This window comes from Calypte anna, chromosome 19 (genome assembly GCF_003957555.1).
Source record: "Calypte anna isolate BGI_N300 chromosome 19, bCalAnn1_v1.p, whole genome shotgun sequence".
NCBI classification, from domain to species: Eukaryota; Metazoa; Chordata; class Aves; order Apodiformes; family Trochilidae; genus Calypte; species Calypte anna.
Window position 1 is genome coordinate 1,368,453 of NC_044264.1, and position 25,486 is coordinate 1,393,938.

The 25,486-nt window shown below is 43.2% G+C and overlaps 1 protein-coding gene across 1 annotated transcript in view; it reads right to left on the reverse strand.

The window, feature by feature from the left end:
- Window positions 1-25,486, reverse strand: part of LOC115599383 (autism susceptibility gene 2 protein-like) — a 343,618-nt gene that overhangs the window by 199,476 nt on the left and 118,656 nt on the right. The gene's annotated exons all lie outside the window — the stretch shown is intronic.

Consider the following 25,486-nt stretch of genomic DNA (forward strand, 5'->3'; position numbering starts at 1 on the left):
GCTAGTTTAGGGCTAAATTTTTCCCTCTGTGACAGCTGTTTGATACCACCTACCACTAAGAGAGTTGCTTCTGAATTACACTCTGGGAAATAAAACCAGAATCAAGCACCTCTTGCACTTCCAGAGGAAAACTGACATTTAAATAGTGAAGCAGTGCACAGAGAAATTCCACAGGTTTTTCCATTTGATGTGGATCACTTGTATCCAGGTTTGCAGAAGGTTTGCACTACTTCTCTTAACCAGGACACCTACAAGCTGCAGTGGGAGTGCTGAAAGCTGAAATACGTGCCCCAAATTTTGGGATTCGGATCCTCATTGCTACACAAAAGTTGCAAGGATCTACACTGATAAGTAAATGGATTGCCTAGAAAGATCTGGGACCTACTACTGATTTTTAGCTTTAGGGACATACCCATAGAATCACCCTACCAAACTGGAAAGCAGGATTTATTTTTTTTCCCCTGATGGAACAGGAGATGGGCTTTTTTCTCTCTCCCATAACACTGTTTAATGGAAGAGGCTGGATTTCATTTATTCCTGGCTCTTAATGCTGATCGAGCAAGAATTAATTCCTTTAATGGGAAAGCATCTGTGCAACTCTAACAAAGAATACCAGGGAGAGACTCCAGGCAGGCACCAAACATGACAGTGCCATTCTATCCTGAGAACTCCAGGCTGTTTCAACCAAGAACAATAAAAATTATCTTGCTGCAGAGCAGGCTAAGCCCTTTACACAACACACCAGCAGCACAAGTGTGGAAGGCACAAGCATTTGCACATGTTTGTGGTTCTTATGAGTCCCAGAGAACATTCAAGGAGCTGATTACCACAGCCTAGGAAAAAAGAGAGATCTACACCCCAATTTTGTAGCTTGGATTTAAGCTTTTTTTGTGTGTGATACATGCACATTCCAGCCTGCAGAACAGCCCCAGTACTTTTCTTGGTCAGTCCTTAATTAGACTGTTCCTTTTTTTCAGTTCACAACTGAGCCACTGTCACAGGTTTTTGCCTTTAAAGCTGGGCTTGTGTGCCCTTGCTCTGACAAAGAAGAACTGAGCTGCCCTTCATTCAAGTTATTCATCAGTCCACTTTAAACAACAGCATTTCCTTGACTAATAAGTCACATGCCAACAAATCAAGATAATTAACCAAAGGTCAATACATCACAACATCCCTCTTTGCATATTCCTGTGACTCAGAAGCTGGCACAGCCTCTGACACTCTCCTGACAAGGATGGCAAAGTCAGCTAAAAGCTAGTGGGTGTCAGCAGCTCCCTCTTCTTGTCTGAATGAAGGAACCCCCCCACTGCCTCTGTACACAGAAAGTAGAATTGTGCTCCCACTTACAGACAGGATTAAGACCCCAAATACCAAGCCAGAGCTCTTTGTCTCAACAGACCAAAGGAACCTTGGCATCTAGTACTCTCCCCCATAATTCCCTATAAGCAATTCAGTTCACCAGAGCCTGCCAAACCCACAGAGTAAATTAATCTTGGCTTACTAACCATGCAAGCACATGTAACCTCTCCTGGATGGAACTGGAACAGCTTAGCTACACAACATAGATCCTAGGCCCACTGCTAGCAGCTAATAAAACACTACTCAATTGGTAGAATTCCTTCCCCCTCACCCTTTCTTTTAGTAACATAAAACTCAGGATCGTTTCTCCAGAGTTCCAAAAGCAGCTTAGCAACAACAGTGAAAAGCACAGCTGCCTTGTCCTTACTCCAGTGTATCGTGGTGATGGAGATTTAAATTCTCCATCCCCACCCAGTTCAAACCCATCAAACAGTCCACTTCACCTACCCAGTAACTCCAAATTTAACAGCTTTACACTGCTGGCTCCCCCTAACAAAAGCCATTTGATGGCTCTGAACTTGGCAGTGACTTCTGACACTAGGAATAAGCAAACATACAGCCTGCATGATGGGCCAGAGAGCAGTTAGGGGTTTTTTTTTTTCATCATGCTAATGGAAAAAATTAAGATTTTTTTTTGCCCAGATCTATCCTGCAAAAGACAGAATGATAACTTGGTATTTACCTCAAAATCTCTTTCTTTTTTTAATACTCAAACTGCTTTAGAATAAAGTCAGCACCATGCAGCAAGCAAAGCTCTCCACTAAGCCTCAGCTGCACAAAGATCTCTCTGGGAATATTGACAAGATTGACTTCTTCTGCATGTTTAAACCAAGTGTCAAAAAATATTTATGCAAGCTTTTTTCCACCCTTTCTGTCCTCACTCCTTAATCCCGGTACAGTTGGAAAAGCAACTCATGACAAGCCTACAAGTAACCTCATCCAGGGGAAATATTTACACTCTGCTCAGATCCAGATATCCCCAGGGTTGGGAAAGGGCTCCTGGAACAGGCAGCTTCAGTCTCCTTCCCTTGTCAGTGCTTCCTCATTCCTTCCCCCTGCTCCCTTCCAGCTTGGTCTCTCTGATCTCTATTTTGCCATCCACCCCCCCAGTGAAGTCATTCGGAGTGTCTGCACATTGCAGGATGTTGTACTTACTGTTAAAGTTCAAGTCTGGAGGTTTTCCTCCCCTTGTATACCAGGAATGGTTGCCTAAAGGTTGCCAGTACTTCAAGGACCAAATTTTGCCCACGGTCACAGCAGAACCACGTAAGTTAAAGCACAAACCCATGGCCTTCCTGGCAGGACCCCTGGCACAGAGTGTTTACCTGATGGGAAACCTGCAAAATACACCTGAAAGCTTGATGCCCCTGTGCCAAAAATTCTCTGGACAAATGAAAGATGGCATACAGTTGGGTTCACATACACAAATGCCCCAAAATGAACTTTCCCTTTCTTCCCTAGGACAGCAGAGATAAAGGGTAGAGGAGGGTGCTTGAAGCCAATAGGAATTACCTTACAGAGATGTATTCTTTACTTCTGCTGGGAGGCACCAGCCAAGCCACAGCCATTTCAGACACAGAGACACTTCAGACACTTCCTATTACTTTTTTTCTCTTAGAGTTTTATTCTCTTATCACTTCACATAGCTTCTGTTCCTCATCTTTTCCCACCACACTGCACATTGCTCTGTCTACAGCCAGTGTTCCATGCTCCCCTATCCAGAAAGCCATCCCACAGACACACACAAATGCATGCACACACTGGAGTTTACATTCTGTAGCAATACATTTTGTGGAACCTGGGAGATGCTAATCCCTCCTGCCATAATATTTAATCTTCCTGCTGCTCCTCCTGCCCATCATCCCACTTGAACTCTCACTTCTTTAAGGTACATGTACATTGTCTCCCTAAATGGGACATTGCTCTCAGGGGGGTTCCTCACTCAGTTGAATGCTGTGGAAGAATCACTCAGGATTACCTTGTGGGAGCAGGAGACTTAAATCAGACACTTTAACTTTCTGGATTTTTGACAACAAGGCAGCAAGCATCTGATCAGGCAGAGTTGGCTGAGAGCCCATGTTGTAAGAGCAACAGAGTGTGGTGAGTGACCTCCCGGGTCTTCACCTCTCCGTGGAGGGGTAGAGCTGCCCAGGATTCATCAGGTGAGTGAGAAGACAGCCACATGCTGCTGAAATCCCAACCTCTCCAAAGGACTGGAAGCAGAGGCTGTGACACAGCTCTGCACCCATGAGCTGCACCACTGAGCTGCCTTCCCTAGCAGGGAAGCAAAGGAAAGTGAAGGAAGCCACTGAATGACACATGAGAGAAAGAAACCTTGGGTTCTCTCCCTGTGATGAAGGAGTTCAGCAAACTTGCAAAGTGCAGCTTCTTGTAGGGAATAGGCTGGAATAACATGTTTATTTTAAAGTATTTATCACACCACCCCAAAGAGGAGTTTAGGAAAAGTAAGGACCTTGGTCACCTTCCTGGAATCTCAGCTGAGGACAAGAATACCATTAAAACACCTCTAAATTACTTTTAAAATACAGCTTTAATTCTAAGTAATCTTTAATCTGACAAACCTACTTGAATCCCAGAATCTAAACTGGGAGTAAGATAACCCTGTTAATTAGCTTGTAGAGGAAAAGGTGTGTTTGCATCCTTTGTTTCCAGTGCATGAGGATTCCAGTGGGTAACTTCAGCTTTGATAGGTACAAGTTAAGTTCAGCTCATTATCACATGAAATAATTTACACCTTATCAATTTGACAGAAAGGCATCTTTTGGCCCAGGTTCATGTGCTCTGCCACATGGGGCTGTAATTTAGTTCAGATCCAATGGAGCCTTAAATCTGGAGAATCAACATTCAGGTCTTCATGAATAACATTTTACTGAAATTAAATTCAGACTAGGTCTTAAAATGGTTATGTTTAATATTTGATCTTAAAATAATGAGGCTGGTGTCATCACAGAACTGACGTGAGGTCTAGTGCTGCTTGGTAACCAGCAAACATACAGAAACAGGATGGACCCAATGCTGTACAAGATGAATTAAGTAGTGTAGTCCCAAGTCTTTTTTTTTCTTCTTTTTATTTTTTTAATGAAGTAGCTAAGTTCATCCATTGCTCTTTCTGCTGCACCACAAATGAAGTATCTTCAAAATTTTCATTCCATCAATAATACTTTTCATGGCCAGGACAGTGCATGAGCTAAGACTCCACAAATGAATTTAGTCACAAAGCATCACCAAGATGTGTCTTCATTTATGAAGAGCCACTGGCAAAACCAATGGCCTTTGGATCATAAAGAAAAACGATCACAGAGGTTCCTTTCTTCTTGGAGCTTTTACCTGTGAAGACTTCAGTACTTTTAAATCCTATTTTTGCAGCACAAGGAGCAGAGCAGGGGGGGCTGGTGCCTGTAAGCAGGCACACATCACTCTCCCCCTTTCACCACTATGTGCTGGGCCACAGAATGAATATTTAGTTTGGAGAAGTCCTTTGGCTGAAGAAACCAAAGTTTCTTGGCTGGCAATAACAGAATAGTCATTTAATACCCCGTGCAGAGCAATGACTGTTGTTATTTCATTCTGATATTTTTAGGAAGAGGTAATCCTGGAGATTTGCATCTCATTCCCCAGAATGCCTTAGGGCTTTTCCAGCAGTTGGAACCTTACAGGATAAACATCTTTCCCCTGATTGTAATTGCATTATTAAATATGATTGCTCTTCCCTTCCTTGAAATTTTTTTTTTAAAGCAGCAACAAAGAACACTGGAAGCAAGCATCCCGTTGACAGCACGGAGGAGAATCACACAATAGAGAGACAGAGATGAGTATTTCACCTTTTAACTTCCATATTTCACCTTTTAACTTCCAGATGCAAGAGAAGACTTTTCTAAGTCAGGGAGAACCACACCACCATACAAAAGCTCAGTCTTCTAAATAGCAGCAACCTCAGGAATCCTTCAGCTATCAAAATTGAGGCCACCACAAATAGCTGTCTCCATTCTGAAACACGTTGCAAGAGTTCCAAGAAAACCCATCAAAGCTCAGGGTTCTGTTACTGTAAATGCTACAAACAGAAATAACTATAATCATAGAAAAGGCACACACTGCAACAACTGAAAGGGGAGTTTACAGAGGCAACAAATCTCATCCTGACCAACACGAATGTGCCACTCAGTTTTCAAGTGACACTGAACAGCTCCTTACACCTAGCACAGAGCAATTAGCTCAGCCCCTGCACACTCCAGTGGTTTGGCTGGTTAAATTCCCTTCCCTCTAGAAATTTCCCTGCTACATCTCACAGCACCTTACAGAGCCAAGGCCTCCACTTTGTTGAAAAGCACTGGAACAGAACCCTGAGTGCTGAGCACCTACTCTCAGAGATAACTGCTACTACGCCAGCCTTTCTGCTTAAAAAAAATATATTTTAAAGAATCAAAAGATATTCACTAAAGTGTGCATGCACACTGCTTCACAGGAACTCCTATTAACTTGAAAAATATTAATGCATATAAAGCATGCTAACAGCTACACAAGCATAACACAGTACACAAAATCAAAGTATGAATGTGCTGCTGCCCTACCTGCATCATTTTGGAACCCAAACCAGAACGTCTGACAAGAAAATGCATGAAGGAGCACACATTTTCAGCACTTCCAGGGGAGAAAAACAGCTACTCCTGTAGTTCATGGCACCTCTCCAGCTTCAGAGAAAAGCCATGTCTTGACTGAGAAAGCCCAACTCCTCTGTAGCCCAATCTGTTTTGCAGCACTTTGCCAATACTGTACACCCCATATTTATATTGATATTTCATGAATATTTACACTTCCATCTCATGAGTATTTACACTTACACACACATATACACCCAAGCCATCCACATTCAGAATGCACTGTACCCAAATCTTGTGCTCAGACATGTGCCTTGCCATATAGTGCTGTGATAATTCCCCACAGAAACCCAGCTGGGCTGGGGGTAGGTGGAAAAGAACGTAGGAAACTGCACACTCCAGGCAGCAGTTAAACTGCTTGAGACCACTTTGCTGCTTTCAAGAGCCTCAGCTCAAGTGTTTTCACTAAGCTTTTCATATCTAACAGCTTCATGGCATGGGAATCGGTAATGCTGCTTCAGTCTGCTCCTAATGATAATAATAATATATATTTAAAAAAAAAAAAGTTAAACATCTCTAAAGCAAAGCCTACTACACACCAGATGGTCCTACCTCTTGAAATGTCAAAATCCTTCTGTGTCAGGCAGCCCAATTAAAGTGGCATTTTTAGCAGCACGGTGCCCTCCCTCCCACTTTAGCCTGACTGTCCCAAGGGCTCCCCACACAATTACAAACATCACTTTACTGGAGTTCTTTCTCCCCAATCTCTAATTGGGAAAATCTATGATGATGGCTAATCTAACTCCTGGGTCTCAGTGAAGAAAATATTTAGAAAGGGAAGACCTTAGAGAAAACATGAAAATCTTCAGCTAATTATCACAGGTCCAGATCACCTCATTAGGGAGCATTTTGGTTTTGTCTCCCCAGTTGTAGCAAAGGTCTCTGGAATTCACTTTGCCATTCCAAAATACCAAAAAGCAGGCATGGCTGATAAATAGGGAGGAGAAAAACAAGTAAAGGAGTACAAGAACCCACTGTATTCCCGTGGCTTGCTGTCAGCTGAGTAGGATGTCTTTCAGTATGAAGGGAATGCCTTGGACTCTCCCAACCTTTCAAACACATCCATGAAACGCATCAGCAGCCCCACGTCCCCCCAGCAGGAGCAGCCACAGCCTGTGACACGAGTGACAGGTAGCCACCAAACTCTGTGTCAGCCAGGGCTGGTGCTGGCATGGGAGCTGCCAGATGATCTGAATTGTGTGCAGGGGACACAGATCTGAGCCTGAGAGCAGCAAGCCAGCCCACAGGATGCATCCCTGAGGAACCAGGGACATCTCCTCATGGATTGCTCCCCATCCTGCATGGGATGTGTAAGCTCACTCCAGCTATACAAAGGTTTTTGGCATGTGGTCTGTGAAGCCAGAAAGGTTGGCCATCCCTATTTCATAACCTGTTGAATCTCTCCAATTTCTCCTCCAGCCTAAAGGAACCTAGAGATTCTTCTGTTCCTGATATCCAGGTGGGAAATGGTAATATGGAGTTTAAAATATGCCCAGGAACTTCGCAGCAAGTGTTACAAGCATGAACAATGTCTCAAAGCCTTCCTGAGTGAGAACATCCCCATAACTCAGTCCTGGGTCTTTTTCTGCCACTGAAAGTTGACATAAGGATGGCCAGGCTAATTCTGAACAAACCTGAGATACAAACCCTCACAGCTTCTTCCCATCCACCATGGAACAGCCTCAGAAGCTACAGCATTTGCAAGGAGCCATGGCTTTGAGGAAGAATTGCTGGAAAAGACAATCAGATACTAAGGAAAACATAATCCTGTCCATCCCCAAGAGCGTGGTTTGCAGATGATTTCCTGCACTATGATGAAGTGAATCTCTCATTCAGAGTCTGCAGGCTGGAAGACAAGAGCATTACACACATCACAGCTCTTCTGATGCTGCTTCAGCACGAGGAGGCTGTTTTCTCCCTGCTGTTCAAAGGAAACACTGGCAGCACAAGCAGGTTCTAAGACATTGCCTCATTCTACAGGGCTACAAGATCTAGCAAGGCAACACTGAAAGCAGATAATAAAAACAGCTGATTATTTTAAACTGCCTTCAGCCCATACTCAAGTAAGGTAACTGACTGATGAGTTTCTTCCTACACTTCTCTCACATTTCTGCTTGCTGGTGGGGCAGCAATACTTGGAGACTGGGATAAAAGACTGCATGCTCCTCATGAAGCAAGGTTCATTCCCAGCTCAACATCAATTTAGTATCCTAGAAAAAAAGTGACTGAAAAATTTAGAGTGCATTCTTTACCAAAAGCACAGTTTCTGACTATAAGCTTTACTATAGTATCAGGTTTGTTGTTTCCACCTATGCATAATTACTGTTACACAGGCAGCTGCAGAGAGTTAACTGGGAGTTTCTTAAGCACTCTGGAAAGCACAGACTCCATTTAAGTGCAGTGTTGTTCTTGTTATTACTCACTATTAAAGTTGAAAATAATGAAGTATTAATTTAAAATGTGGGATACACTGAAAAGGTGTGACAGGTGATTGCTGCCTGTCAGAAAGGGAAAGGATAACATTTTCTTAATCAGAGAGATTAAATAAACTATACCACTATGCCAGGTATTAGCTATTTTTTGGCCTCTTACAAAGCAAGGAAGCTTATTGTGTGTCTATAAACCCTGCATCACAGAAAACCTGTTTTCATCAGCATTATATTCCCCAGTTTCTCTTCAACATACCCTGAAAAGCTGTTAAGAGCAGGTTCAAAACAAAGCTTTGTAAATGTGCAGCAGCTAAGCTGCTTCCACACTGATCTCCTCTGACCATGTTGATAAGCACGATGGCATTTAATATCCTAGCCCTGAGCCTGTGAGAAAACCATACAACTGGAACTTAGTTCTGCAGGTTCAGTCTCCCCTGAAAGCATTCACACTGCATGAAGCTTTTAATAATTTCTAAAACATTCAACTTACACAGAAGGATCAAAAGACAGACAGAATAAAAATCTAGTCTCCACTACCCTGCCTTCCTTTCCTCTACACAGATGAGCTCCACCCAACCTATCTTTTATGGGGGATGCAAGAACAAGAAGTAGGTTTTATTTTAATCAGTGGGGGTGCATGAAGGTTTTCAGGAGGTGCATTTCCAACAGCTTTCTTGACCTCCATCTGCCTTCTGAAGCAGCCTTCCTGAAATCTGGAAGACCCAGACACAAACCTCACCAGCAGAGATTTCCCTTGGGAGATCCATCACCTCCAGCTATGCTCCGAGCCAGAGACACTGCAGGAACAATTCCCCGTGGGACTGAGCATTTCTTCTTCCCTGCTGGAAAGCACAAGTGCAGACACACAGAAAGGATGGAGGGGGAAAGCGTCTGCAAGGCAAGGATGGGGGATGGAGCCCAAACTTTTTCAGTCTTGAAGACAGATGCACATTTCCATGTCTGAAAGGAGTTGTGGGAGAAGGCAGGAAGGAGTCTAATTGCATCCAGATTGTTTTGTCCTTCTCCACTGGCAGGTTTGACTGTCAGTACCTGCAGTGCTTCTGAGCCCAGAGCCAGCTAATTGTGGTCCTTATATCCATAGCCCCAGATCCAACTTGACACAATGCTGAATAATTGGCAGCTCAAGAGAAAGGGGAGGGATGGGCACTGAATGTGAATTACCTCTCACACCTCCAGCTGGAAGATCCTCTGAGACAGAGCCTGAAGTCACTGGCAGGGAGTTTGCCCTGTGCCCACGGACACAGTGGGCAGGTTTACAGACAAAATGACCACTTAATTTTCCAGTGCTGCCAGTCTGATGGGACCTCAAACCAAATACACTCTGACAGGGAAAAGGAGAAGAAAATGAAAGCAGGCTTGAGCAAGGGAAAAGGGGGGGAGGAGGGCATTGGAAATAGATGCTTAATAGTGGAGTTTAGACTGGAAGGGAAAAAGAATCACAAATTCTCCCTCGGCCTCCTCGAAGGAGCTGGCAGTTTGTCTGTGCATCTGTGGTGGATGTCATATAGAAAAAAATTAGTGGGATGTTTTTTTCTCTTGAATCAATGTTTATTCAATAAGGTCAGTGCCACCTAAACAGGTTTCAGTCTCAAGTGTAGGAGGAGATTCTGTATTGCTGCATCCAAACAATGGCAACAAACCTGCACCTTCCCATTCCCCCCAGCTTTCCCTGCAGACCCAAGGCACAGCCCCCCAGCCAGGGGCTCTCCATCACCCTGCTGACACCCCTGCCACCTGCATCAGCACTGTCACCTACCTGCATCAGCACTGTCACCTTCCTGCACAGCTAGGTAAGGAGTTAGGAAGGGCTCACTGCTCACTCCTTCATTAATTGCTACAACAAACTGTCTTGCATAAAAGAGTGCAGTTGTTTGTTTGCTTAGAAGTATTTGCTTTAAGTGCAAGATTAATCAGCACAGCCCAGAGCATGACAGCTTTATGGTTTTTCATCTCTAGCCTCCACATCTTCATATTAACATCTGGCTGCAACTCCCTGGGCTCCATCTACTGCTCCTTTTGCCTTCATGCCTTTAGAGAAACCAGACCTTTATTAATCATCAGATGCAGGATGTGAGCTATAAAAATAGGAAAATGTTGAAAACAGCTTAAAATGTTGAGAGAAGGCTGAAACCACCCCTTCTCCCTAGGCAGACTGACACACAGCTCTGAACACCAGAGCATCCACTGAGCCAGGTAAGAGGTGCCTGGCTGTTTGGGTTTTGGTGCTGCTTTAAGATATTTGTCTCTAAGGCAAGACAAAGCCATCCTCCTGCCTGGATCATAGAGGACTAACTGGAATTAACCACACTAACTGAAATGACTTCATTTTTAAGGCAAAATAGGTCTGGGTTTTGGACAGATGTCCTCAGGGTAAGACAGACAGGGAAAGAGCAGAGGATACCAGTTTTAGCATAGAAAGCAAACCAACACACAAACAGAGGACACAGTTAAAGGAAGAGAAATAAGGGGAGTTTTGGTGCTGGTCAAACAAGGAGTAAATTTTCCCTTTGAATGTGACAAAATAGCTCTGAATAAATAAGAAGAACATAGTTACTACATCAAGTTCATGATCTCTGTGCAAACCTCCTGCTGTCATCAGGAAGAGATCTGATACAGACTGAGATTTCAGGAGCACAAAATCTGGTTGTTTCCTTCAATCTCTGGCACTTTACTCAAACCACTACCTGTTAGTTAATCTTGCACATTCCCTCTGTCCTTGTGGAAAGTTCCCTATTCTAAAGTGATGCCTCCAGTAACAGTAAGTCCCTGGAAAGCAATGGCAAACACTTGCTTTCAGAGAAAGAGATGAGATTTTATGTTCTAGAAGGGTAACAAGTCTCAGAGAAAGACAGCAAGAGATGGCCAGTCACTAGGGCAGAGTATTTCAGAGCTGCTTCTATTTTCCACTGTGATTCTGAAATTTTAAGATAAAAGTGTGTCAGAAAGTCTGTGGAATGTTGGTTCTTAGAGGTCTTCTATTCCATATTTGTCAGTCCTGGATTGAAATCCTTGGAGAAGGTCAGCAGCAACCACTTAGAACCAAAGCTGTCCCCAAAAGACACCCTTTAACACAGGTTGCTCTGTACTATCACACAGAAGTTGTTTCCTATTCTTTGTTACTTGCTTTGGGGGAGAAAGATTTTTCCAAGCAGACATCTGAACTGGCCCAATGATGAAACCAGCATCTTAAACCCTGTCGAGGGGGAAATCCACCACTTTCAACAGCATGGTATATTTTACCTCTAATAACATTTATTATTTAGTGTCACTACCCCAAGCTGCTTGCTAAGAACCAGTGCTACCTGACTTCTAAAAGCTCACACAAACTGCATCACATCCAAGAGCAATTAACCCTGCTGGGTAGGAAAGTAAGTTTAATGTTAAATGCCTCTGCTGATAGATGTGGCTCACATAGGCCTCAGACTCTGATAAAAAAAAAAATTCAGCAGAAAGGCCTCATATTGAGTGACTTCTCCACGTTGCTAAACACATCCCAAAGCTGGAGAGTGATAAATTACACCCTTAGCATTCACTGGGCTGGATGGACTCAATTGTTTGTAGTAGTAATAATTAAAGAAGAGCAAGATGTAAAGTGATGAAGCCTTTGATAGCTACAAGAGGAGCATTTAAAGAAAACCAAACAAGAACAGACAAGAATCTCTTTGTCTGCATTTAACCCAAGCTCGTTGCAAATTTCTTTTTTTTTCTCAAATCTCTTTACATAGGTAGAACAACAAATATTTAGTCTACAGTCATCTGCATCTTCCTTAGATGCCAAGAGAACACATTAACCTGTACACTGCTGTTCAGCAGACCCCAGGGTGCCTGTAAATGCTCCAGCCACACCAACAGGGCTTCCATCAGGCTTCAAGAAGGAAAACTTACAGCAAATCCCTGATTCCTGATGCTCCAGAAGATATTTCCCACCCAACAAAGCTGCAATACAAGGGAACAGGAGCATTACTACACACACCCTGCAGCTCAGCACAGCCTCATGCAATCTCAGCAGCAACTGGAGAGCAGAGAGGATTTTGTTTTGGCAGGGGTCAGATTCCCTCAGCTCCACAAACAGGAGTGTCTATGTTGTTAAATCACTCCCTTAAGGAGAGATCACAGAATCACAGAATTGGCTGGGTTGGAAGGGATCTCAGAGATCATCAAGTCCAACCCTTGATCCACTCCGCCCGTGGTTCCCAGCCCATGGCACTCAGTGCCACATCCAGGCTCTTTGGAAAGATCTCCAGACACGGAGAATCCACTACTTCCCTGGGCAGCCCATTCCAATGCCTGATCACCCTCTCCAGAAAGAAATTCTTTCTCATCTCCAACCTAAACCTCCCCTGGCACAACTTGAGACCCTGCCCTCTTGTCTTGCTGAGAGTTGCCTGGGAAAAGAGCCCAACCCCCCCCTGGCTCCAACCTCCTTTCAGGGAGTTGCAGAGAGTGATTGCTGAGATGAGTGATGCTCAGATATAAACAAAAGAAATCAAAAGCCACCTCTGTCATAAGAAAAGCAGTGTCTGCTTCACTACCACCCCCATGCTCAGGTACTTGTGGTGAGGAGGAATAAAGAACACTGCAAGTTTGCAAACATCCCCCTGTGCCAAAATGCAGTTCCACATGAGTTCATCAGTTAAGCTTCACAAAAGGTCCATGGATATGTAAGGGTTCTGGTAACTGTTTTACAGCTGGAGAAGTAGTACAGCAAGAGCAAATCATTTCCCTGATGTCAGGCAGGGAGAGTGTGGAGAAGGAGGGAGCTGCACACATCTGGCCAACATCAGCTCCAGAGGTGAGGGTGGAGAAGGTAAGGAGATGCCTCCATGCCAGCTGGATGAAGCAAACACCACACAGGAGTTGGAAAGATGACTGCAGTGAATCACACTTTGTATTCAGAGACGTGTTCACGTTACAACCACAAGCACTTATTTAATTAGGAAGATGATCTCATTGAGATGCACCCAAAATTGCCTCCAATATGACAAAAGTAATAACAGACGTAGGGAAGAAAATATGTTGGCTGCAAAGGTGTGTGCATTTGTGTGCATGAGGGAAAAAAACGAGGGGAAGTTGTCAGACTTGCTCTCCACCAAGCTCAGCAATAGCACTGAATACATTTATTAAATGCAATCAAATTTTACAAGGCACTGAAGTGATAACTCTGTAGTAGTTGAGAGTACAAGCTGCAATAAATATCTTGTAAGCACAGAGGTCACAGGCCCAGGTGCTTACAGGCATGGGAAAGGTGGGTTCCTGTAGGCAATATGCTTCATTGCCTCAGCAGTTATTTCTTCCTCTTTTTTTTTCTTAGAGGAGGGGTAAAACAGGACAGAATGGATTATTATTTAATTTACTGCAATGAATCAGAAGTCAAAGCAATTCAAAGGAATTTGCAGCTTATCAGTATGCAAAGAGAAATCAAACCTCTATCAGTTCAGATCTAAATACAATTACAGGAACAAAATAGCTTTATGTTTAAACCATCTAACTGAGCCTGACAGATGGATACTGTTTATATCCATTTGTATTTATTGAACATATTAAAAGATTGCAGCTGCTCTGTCAACACCTAGGTGCTTCCAGGGTGCTTGGAGCTGTATATAAATATGACAGACTTTTATGGATAAATATATTCCGTGGAATAAACGTGTTGGAGGTACTATGATATAACATGTATTTACATTAACAACCATAATACCTTGAACTAGTTTCTATTGATCTTTAAGCACTTCACAAAAGTATGGATAAAGCATCTGCACTCCCATCCTACAGACACAGAATTAAAGCTCAGAGATTAAGTGCTGCTGAAGGATTTTTATAACAACTCAGTATGAGAGATGGGATTAGAAGCCAGGCCTATTGCTGCAGGCTTTGTCTTCAGTGCTTTAAATCACACTTCCCCCATCCATATCCACCTCTCTGCAGCTTTGTGCCCAACACCCAGGAGCCTGTTTCATTGTAAACTTGCCTATATTCACTGCTTAATTTTAATCTCATGCAGTGTTGGGTCAATCAAAGCCAAAGAGCTGCAGACACTTAGGGCTGGCTGCAGCCTCCCCCTGGCAGAGGGCTGGACACAATCTGCCCATCAGCTCATTCCTGCCCTTAGAAATTCAACCAAACCTCCTCTGACTGGCCAGAGGATCAGAAGGAACATTGGCATTAACAGGAATATAATCCCCTGCTCCTCATCAGGGAGGTTTTGCATATACATAAGGAAAGCTCAGTGGTGAGGAAGGATGACTGCTCCTTATGTAAATCACACGCTCGACTCAGAGGGCTTTCAGGCATGGCATGTGGGAGATGAACACACACAGACTTTCAGGTTTCCTTAGGGTTTTTTTTTCTTCTGTGTTCAGCTCTCAAGCACTGCATCCTGGTGGAAAAGTGACCAAGTGCATATTTTGTCTGCCTATTGCATGGGTTTTGAAATAAGAGCACCCCTGTACATGGGAAATCTTCAGATAGTTTTTATTTTCAATTTCACAAATAACTGTAGACCATGCTCCATCCCAATCATCTGTGTTTGCAGTACTGGATTTTAGCAGGACTGAAAGAGAATGACACTGGTTGGGACTGAGCAAAGTTTTAAACTGGAGGTTGTGTAGAGCTGGGACATGAAACAACCTAAAGATAAGGTTTAAGGAAGACAAAAGATAAGACTAAAGATAAGATAAGGCTTTTGTGGGAGTCCTCTGTAAGCAGGGATCTATCTTGGGATGCTGAGGCTCCTAAGAAGAATTGTAGGAGATGGAGCATTTTTCCAGATAAGAATTTCTCCCTTACCTCCAGAGCTCCTGCACCACAGGCTGCCAAAAGCTGGGTTACCTGCTTTAATTCTTTTCAGAGGACACATCCAGGAAAACAAATTTTATGGAGCATTCTGGAGAGGGGGAACAGAAAGGCTTGAATGAAAGGGAAGGGCTGTTTACCTGGCAATGAGAAAGGCACTGGACCACACTAGAAAACACATCAGGAAGAAAATATAATTTATCTGAAAGCAAGGATAGTGACAGAAATGAGGAGATGGGAGAGAAGAGTCATTTCCCAGGGGGCGTGAGGGTGGAAATTAAACTTCTTTTCTGACTAAATAGGTGAACTCTAAGTGGAAATCACAAAGCTCATTTTAAAACCATCCATGAATTGATAGCAAAAATCTTCTTTATTAAAAAGGGATACCCTCATCTCCACTCTCTGCCTTTGAGAGAGGCAGCACAGGGAGAGAAAAATGGAAGATAAAGGAGAGCTGGCCTGCTGATACTGCATGGCAAACCCAGGAACTGAGGACAGGCTCCCCAGTTCCCAGAAGAGAGCCAAATCCCCACTGGACCCCCATCACTTTTCATCTGTAAATGTGCACGTGTGTACAACACAGCCAAGGGCAGCAGAATCATCTGTGCCCTGCCTGGCCACTAAGCCCTGAACTCTGAGATGAGAGCCACCATCTCAGCCACTGCAAGGGCTTATTAATAATGTTGTCAGTTAAACTCTCCAGAGAGGAGCCATCTCCTCCATGTTTATCCAAAGCCAAGAACAACAGGGCCCAGGGTTGCCTTTAGTTCCCTGGGAAGGATCCTTATCCCGGTTCTTCCTGAGCTGTGGTCAGCCAACTGGGGCTTTGATAATTACCCTACAGAAACTCAAAGCTGCTACACCAACATCTTCAACACAAAATCATACTCTGCTGCCATTTTTTTCCCCAGAAACATTTTTATAGCAGACAGCAGTTTCTACTTAGGCAGCAGACGGACCAGAAAATACGGCTTGAAAGAAATGCTTTTGAAGTGGAGATGGGACCATAACACCAGATTCCTACCCCTCCCTCTAGTGAGTGCAGATGTGAACAGGATTCTGGTCCAGAACTCCAGGATTAGGTCCTTTGTAAACACCCCAAGTACTTCCAGTAAGGGCTGGGAGCATTTGGGGTTGCTTTGAATGTCAGAGGAGAGGCTTTAAGCACTGCTTTGTCCTGAACCCTCAGCCTTAGCATCACAAGCCCAATATGCCTATTAAATCTGCTCTGGGAGGTTAAGCAAACCTCAGCAGAGCAGATGGTGCTCTAGCAGCCTGCAGAGTGAAGATCTGCTTTACAACCAGAGCATGACATCAGAACTCATTTACCTGGATGAGCAAAGCAGAACAACAGTGCCTACACGCACCAGCACGGTACCCATGCAAGGACTGAGGTGTGAGAACAACAAAAGGCACAACAAGCCTCACAGTACCTTTGGAAAATAAAACTAAACAAAACAACAAAGATCTTTGGAATTGTTTGCTTCTGCTGTAAGTTCTGCAAATAACACACAAGGTGCCTGTACAGAGGTTCCTGCCAACAGCTGCCATGAACACACCTAAATCTGATGTTCAAAGGCAGCATCCAGCAGTCAATTTTTCTGTCTTAATTTGAGTTTTTTGACTTTATCTCTCCTGTCTGTTTCCATCTTCCCTCATTAAAAGGATTTTTTAACAAAAGGAATTTTTTGAAAAAGCCAAACACAGCTAATTATTTTAATGAGCTACCAAAAAATACAATTGCTTTCTCCTCTGAATATAAGCAAATGTCAACATTGCATGGGGAGCAGAGGTAGCACAGCATCTCAATACTATACTGTCAGCTCCTGTATTTGATTAATATTACTCATAGGACTAATTTTACCCTGCTTCATTAAAAGCCTGGGGCAATTAGCATAAAGGCTAGGCTACTACATTATTATGTTGGGGTTTTTTCAAACAAAATAATTTGCTTCTTTTCCTTTCCTTTGAGGAAAAAAAAAATCACACTGGATAGACAAAATGAGCTATTGTCCTTTTCAACTTCATCCATAAAGAAACTTGAATTGCTACATCCCTCACCAAGGACAGGGCAAAGCAGCTGCCCAGTGCCTACAAAAGGGCAAAGGCAATGCTCTCCTGTAAAGCTACCACACAAAGGAAACTGCATTTCTGTTCAGAGGACACAGAATGGTAATAAACTTAAAATTCAGCCAGCAACTAGAGGGAAGGATGAAATTGCTCATTCCAAACTGCATCCATTTCTCACCCAACTAAACCTGTCTTGCAAATTTCTCCAAATGATGATCAAAGGTAAAACTGGATATATGTAACATTGCAAGAGCTGAAGTGTACATAATAAAAAGCAGAGGCATCTCCTATTCTTTGAGCTTTTATGGAGAGAACACAGAGAGAACAGCTTTTGAACTTGCAGGTGAGTAATTCTTTAAAAGCACAGCACAGCCATCAGCACCAGGATGGACAACTCAGCAGAGCAAGGTCCAAGCCCCACAACCATTTCCTGGCCTCCTTCTCCTCCTTCTCCTTCTCATTCTTCTCCTTCTCCTTCTCCTCCTCCTCCTCCTTCTCCTTCCACCCACCATGGGAAAGCAGCTCTCAGAAAACACCCTTCCTCCCAAGCCTCAGGAATGGAAGAAAAACATTAAAAAAAAAAAATAAAAAAGCAACAGCAGCAGCAGCCCTAAGGAACAGACTTGATGAAAAAGAAAAGCTAACTGCCAGACAACGTTTCAGTCTACTTCAGAGCTGGTTTACACGTGGGAATACTTGCCAAAACTTGCACAAAGCACTGCTCTGCCTTGCAGCACATGCTGGCACTCAAGGGGTTAAAGCAGTACAAGCCAGGCCTGCTGGAGAAGCACTACAGCAGGAAGAAAGAGTCACAAATGATTTTTCTTGGCAAAGGCAGCTCACTGCAATAGTAGGAGGATTGTGCTTACTCCTCATATATAAATGCCAAAATGAGGCTCGCTGACACTTTCCTGGCATCCCCCTGCCCTTCCAGTGGCCCAGGACTTCAACACAACTTGTGGAGGGACAGGAGGACACACAAAATGGTTTTTCCCCACCTGACCAAACCCTCCTCTCCTGTGGCATTATATCCAGCCTCGATGGGCAGTGCCCATCCACCCATGTGGCTCAGCCCTTCCCTTTCCACACCAGTGATGGATTTTGGAGGCCAGAGTTTGGAGCTGGGGGTTGTACAAAGCCACAAGCCTGCCTGAATTCTGAGGGGTTAATGAAGACCCACAGGACTAATTTCAGGTAAGATGAAGTCTGCTGTAACATGAGGATTTAGCAAGCTGCTTAGCCAACAGCCCAGCTTTTCCTTACCCCATTCTTCCACACCCAACTCTTGTCTAGGTGAGGCACTGGCAAGGAGTTTAAGGTGACCCTTTCCTAGGTCCTCCCTCTAGGGTTCTGGAGAGCAGCAATTTATGGACCTTGAGAACAGGAAGCTGCATCCAAGATCATCATGTTTAATAGACACTAATCTTCCTAGAGGTCTAATCCCTTTGTACTGCTTCTTTAGACTTACACTTTTGGCTTCCCACAAAATCCTTTCACATTAGTTTTGTAATTTCACTTTGCCTTGCTAAAAGAATAAAAAAGAAGAAAAAAGTCAAGAAAAAAGAGAGGCTTATCAATCCCTACTCCTACCAGACTTACCCAGACTGTTCTGATTTAATTATTCAGTGTTCCTTCTCACAGAAACTGGTTCCATAACCATTCAAGAGGTTCATGGTAGGGCTTTACGAAGATGAAGGTCAAATGGCTATTTTGGGAGGGATTAGCTCCTTCAAAGGCACAGGGCACCACATGTGATGCAACTTTGGCTTTTGCCTAGGGGCTGCTCCAGTGCTGTGCAGGGCAATGGTTGAGCTGCCTCTGCAGCAGAGGAAATAAAGTGATCACTTCCAGTGCCAGAGTAACTTCACTTGCTTCATGCCAGGATCACTGAGGCTCTGTGGTAGGTGCCTGGTTTTATCACCTTCTATCATCTCTTTCCAAGTGTAGCTGCTCTCTGGCACATTGGTATTTAAAATCAATCAATAGCTAAGATTTTGGGTTCTTTTTTTTTTTTTCTTTCTCTTCCTTTAGTCTCTTTCCCTTGTAGAGGTGGCTTTTTTTTGTTCCCCACAACCTTCAGCCCCAAAGCATTCATCTTCTCTCCTGCCCTCCAACAGGAATGAAAATAGTTCCCCAGAACCCACAACAAGCAAGAACACCCCTGCTCCTTTGCTTCTCCAAATATCTCTCTAGATGCTCAGATTCTTACAAAGGCTACAGAGAACAACTCCTTGCCAGAGGATTTACAGCAGGCTCCCCAATCCCATGGGGGAAAATTTACATGTTTGAAAACTGAAAGGCAGAAATTAGTTGTTTAAGACATCACCCACCACAGCCCTTTGCAAAGAGAAGCAACAGTCTTCCAGTTAATTTCCTGTTTCCAGAGCCCCTCGTGATGCCAAAGATGAAACCCCAAACCCTGTCACTGCTCTCCACATCCCCTGAAAAATAAGATGGGCTAAAGCACATTTTATGAGGCTGTTATAAACTTCACCAGTAAAACCAGGAAATCTTTACCACGGTTTTTGATTGGTTTCTGTGTCAGGATTCCTATCAGCAACACCTACAGTTGAGATTTTTCTTCCTGTATTCATGTCATCAGAAATCCATCCTGCCTTCAGCAATGCCCACTCAGACTTGTTTCTCATGAAAAGTTCATCTCACCTACTTGGCCCACAAGGAATCTCCTAAGTTTGACCCCACTCTTCCACGACTGCCCAGGGAGTTTCAATGGAAGTGTCTGCAAGGCAGGTAATGTTTTCTGTAAATGTATACATAGAGCATGGGGCTTCCAGGATTGCTTTACAAAAGACAGAGACATTTTCCCTGTCTGCAGGCTGGGGAGGCAGAGAGACACATTCTGAAAATATCACAAGGCAAGACACTGATGAAGATGAAAATCACATTAGCAGAAGCAAGGGGAAAATTAAAAAACAAAAAAAGTAAGGACTGAAGAAGGTTCCCTGTCCTGCTGTGGCAGAAAAGAGAAACCCAGTCTAATGGCCTGGCTTGTTCTGAGAAGAAGATGGCATGTTGGCATAACAGAGAAAACAACCAGAGAGATCATCAGCATTGATGCAAATGTTACCTCCCACTGAAGAACACCTCAAATTGCCCTGATCTAACCTGGCTCTTTTTAAAATTCCTCTCCTGGGGCTGGAGGCTGACTAATCAGCCTTGTAAATTATCAGTTTTCCAATCTAGACAGAGGGTTTGTTTTTCTTGAGCCATGTGCCAAGGCTATTTCATGCTGCACAGCTTCCAGTATTTTCCTAAGTGCCTGGAGAGGTTTGGCACCAAGGGCAGGATGGAAATGTAGGTTTCACTGGTAGCTGATAGGGGTGCTCCTCTCCCTGCATCCAACATGATCTGTTCTACCCACAGCACATGCTGTCAAGTGTTTCAGCTGAAGGTGGAGTTTGAGGTGAGCAACCCAACGCCCCAGTCAGCACAAAAACCATCCATAGACCTCACCACAAACAGCACGAATTTAAAACAAAACCCATATATTACAAGCCATGCCAGACATTCCTCTTTCAGCCAGGATTTACAACATCCCTCCCCATCACCAGAGTAAAATACAAAACAAAGTAAGGGGAAGAACTATTCCAGTTACCCCCAGAGGTCAGCCAGAATCACAGCTGCAAGTTCATTAGGAATTAACATACCAGAGTTCACTGAAAAGGGTTAAGCTAAACAGAGATGTTGTGGGATGACTAATTCAAGGTTAGTTATGGCCAGGCAAACTTCTTCTCTACTTGCAAAACTAAGTGCATTGTCCCCAGCTGCCATCCTGACCTGCAGGTCAGATTCACAGCATCATCAGGAGCAAGGAGCAGGGATAAAGGGAAACCAGTATAATGCTTTCCCCCATTAACACTTGACTTTGCCCCCAGAACAGCACATTGTTCCTTGTCCAGCACTTTTAAAGACTCTTTGAAAGAATAACCTAATTAACCTGCAGGGAAATTCAGGCAAGCTTTCTTCTTTAAATATTTTCAGCTGTAAAAGGCAGAGTTGCCACGTATTTTCCCTTTCTCTATTTCACAACATTCTCATGTGTTTGAGGCTATTATAGAGGACTATAAAGTATCTGTAATCCCCAAGATTATACAACAGCATTAAAATACATAATATTTTGGGCCTTCAGAGGATTATTATTTAATGATGGTAATTTGCCTGCCTTTCATCCAGAAGGATCCCCCAAAATAGAAGAGCCTGTGAGACAGGACAAGGCACAAACCTTGGCTGTGACTCATCAAGGCAGAGGAGGGAAAGACAGCTCTTCCCAGCAGATCCTCAAGTTCTGCTAAATGGAATGAATCAGGAGTTCACCTTAACAAACAGTGCTTGAGGATTTTTGCTTATCAAAGTGAAACACAGACAGAAATCCAAAGAAATAATAATAACCAAACAATTAATAATTAAGTACTCAAATAATTAAAAATAATAATAATCAAAGAAAGCCTTCTGGGCATATTGGCCTTGTCATTTCCAGTGTATTGCTGCACCTCAGTGTTAGCCCTACCCACTCCCAGACCAATTCCCATCCAATTGTGTCAACATGCCTTATAAATATTAATTAGGTCACAGGACAGTTTTGGATGGTAAGATAAGAAATATTTTTCCACTTTCTGTTGAACTGTAAGAGAAACTGGATCAATTCTTCATTGTTCAAAACAGCAAGACAAAAAAAACCCACGAAGAATAAAAAAGGAAGGAAAAACCCAGTTCATAGCCAGGCAGGGTAATCTATGAATGACTTGATCTTTGGTTCTCCTAGAAAAGACAGACTCATCAGGTTTCTAAGAAAATAAGAAGCAAGTGATGCTTCTCCTAAGCCAGAGGCACACCAAAGGGAGAGGAGCAGACAGGAGGATGCAGAGCTGTGCAGGGGAGGATGAGGGATGTGGAGCTCACAGAATCACCTCTGAGAGCAGCCCCAAGCAGGCCTATTGCTCTCTGTTTGATAAAAGAATAAAAACACCTGTCAAGAAAGGGCACTTCATTTGCACACATAAATACACCCCCACACAGTCAAGAAAGGAAAACCTGTCCCTACTTCCCTCCTTTTGCTTATTTTTCTATCAGTCGCACCACAAATTAAATTGCCAAGGCCTCCAAGCAAGTCAGCAAAATTCAGTGGGGGTACAGCCATGTTCCCTGGCAACATCAGCCCAAGGAAACCCTCAGGACATCACCCCCTGACCCAGCCCCACCAGCTGCAGCTCCTCCTCTCTCAGATGTGGCTCCTCCAACTGGGAATGGCCTCCAAACACACCAAGAGAACCACCAACACCTCTGCTGGCTTGGGCTCACAGAAAGGATCATCCCAGCCCAACTAACCTACTGGCTTTAGGCTGTGTAATGTCCAAAAGTTCTCAGGCACTTTAAAAAAAGAGAGTTTTCGACATTAAATTGGGATTTGCTACCCAACTGCAAGCATAAAGTTCTATGGAAATTAACATTTTACTCATCCGGATGGGGAAACTGCTTTGGATGTGATTCAGCACTGCTGATATTTGCTTTAGAATTTATTTAAGAGTTACATAGAAATAATTTGGCCTTCAAAAAGGAGCTTGACTCTTCCCTCTGAGAAAACTACTGAAGTTATATCTTAGTATTGTATTATTGCACTGAATCCAGAAGAGGAGAATTCAGTTTCATAAGAAATAAAATCAAGAGACTAAATTTCCAAGTATTTGGGCTTTACTCTCATCTAATTTTATCACATAAACAGACACAGATCTCTCACTCCCTATTAACTTCTAAGGGGTAAGAGAATCTTGAAACTACTACTAAAGAGTCACCTTAACATCATTTTTATCTATAAGATAAGGAGCTCTAAAGCTGTACTAAATCATGTGACAGTTAATGCATTTCATCTTAAGGGAAAATAATTACTTCCTAAACTAACTCCTATTCAGATGAGTTTGTAGAATATGCTTAGAAATGAAGAGGAGGAGAAAAAAAAAGAGTCTTGCAGACTTTGCTGTCCACAGTTTCCATCTGGACATTTGCACTTTTCAGCTGCTCTGTTAATATCAGAATCCCCAAGTTTCCCCAAATTCTGCCCACACACGTCCTCACAATTTACCAACATCACCCAGCACATCAAAAGAGGTTGAAGATGACAAAATAATCAGTTTTCTTCCAGTGTGAACTTTTCCTCCTGCTTTTCCCCAATCTCTGAAACAAGAGCTTCTGTAGACAGAATCACCTCAAAGCAAACAAACAGGAAGTTTTAGGGGTTTCCTAAATTGGTCAGATTTACACAAGGAAAAACCAAACCATTCACTCAGACTCAGCTCACTGGGGTAAATCTGCATTTTTGGACACAAAGCAGTGTCAAGGAAGACATTACAACTCTGGTGGAAAGAGTACTGGAGGGATGACTCCTCTCAGTTGTCCACAGCCAGGACAGTGAACTCTAAAATCTTGTTTCAGTCTGTATCTCAGTTTCCCCAAGTACATAACATAATCAGGTTCTTCTCTGAAGCACTATGGGAGCTATCAGTGACACTGGCACAGAAAGAGAAGAATTACTAAAAAGGTACTGTTTGACTGAACATATTTATCTGAAAACAACTTTTTTTTCCACACAGATCTAGTATTTAAGAGAACGAAAGCTCTTTCCCCTTCATAGGCACACCAGAAGATGTTACAGTTGAAATAAGATTTTATGCATACAGCATACTGATGTGTTAGAAGTTATTCAGAAAATTATTCCACCTGACTGGTGCAGTTCCCTCCTGTAGGAAATATTCTTTTATCTGAGTATCTCTTACATCAATTTAGCATTAGTCAGTAACAAATGTCTTTAAGACTTAGGTAAATTACTGTGGGTTTCTTGTCTAGGAAAGAGAGTAAGAACAGAACTGAAAATATCATCAGGAAGAAACAAAAGAATCTGGCATGAGCCATGAAATCTAGGAACTATTTCCAATTAGGAACTCAGCTAAAGCAGCAACAGTTCTGCTTAGGGTACCCACACATCAACAATCCCAAACCACTGGGAAGCACATGACTGAGGCAGAACAGTACAGCATACAAGAGATCAGGTATACCAAGATAGTTTTGATGGGATAAAAGTATTTTTTAACCAATCTTACATAGGGAAAGTAGTTTCTTTCTACAAGCTACCTGAGTGCAGTAATTCTGCCTTGTTACTGGCCAAGGAACTTCTCCAAGGAGCAAAGCTGCACTCTAGACTTAAGGGGAGTCTGGTCCAGTTCCAGGAGAGCAGGTTCTTAGGCAACCTGAGAAAACAAGAACTCCTTTCCTGTGTCATCTGTAACTCTTATGAGAGCTCTCCAAAAAAACTTAGATTAATTCTCTAAGACAGACAAAAGAAAAGGGCAAAAGGAATGTGAACAAAGACTGGAGGAGAGCATTGGAAGCTGGTCCAGCCACACAACTACACAAGCCTGTGAGATCTGGTAACATCTCAGCTCTTGCAGCTATGCAGCTGTTGGTGGGAGCAGGTTGGGACTGGAAGCACTTGTTGCTGCAACTTGTGTCATATTAAATCAGACTAGGGGTGGGCAGCCCAGCTCTCTAATACCAGAGTCTCTTTAAAGAAATTACCTTTAGATCAGCCAAAGCCCAGAGGAAGACTCAAAAAGCAGGGAGGTCTGGAGGAAGCTGTGTTTTCTGTTTACTTCTTCCTAAGAAGATACTAATGAACTAGCTAGATCTATTTCATTTGGCCACAGACTTTCTTGTTATGTTGGCCCTGTGTGTGTGTGTGTGTGTGCACAATATGGGCATCCTGGTGCCATGTACAATTATATCATGAGCTCCAGAGGTAAGAATTTCATTTAGCTACAGAAATGTGCATGTTTTTAAGATTGTAGGCTTCCTCCTTACCCTGCTCTCCAAGAGATTCCCCCATCAAAATGAATCAGCTCTTGAACTGCATGGGAACATGAACACTGAGAACACTCCTGTAAAGCTCAAGTCCCTTTCTACATCTCTCATCTGGTTTAGCTCAGTGTTGCTGGGGTATGAAATTTAAAGAGCTCTGAAAAAAAAAAAAAAAAAAAAAAAAGATGTTAACGAGCCCTAAAGAGGAGAGTGCTCTTGTGCCAGTCATTCCCAGGAACACCTGTGAACTGTTGAGTTTAATTAGTCTACAGC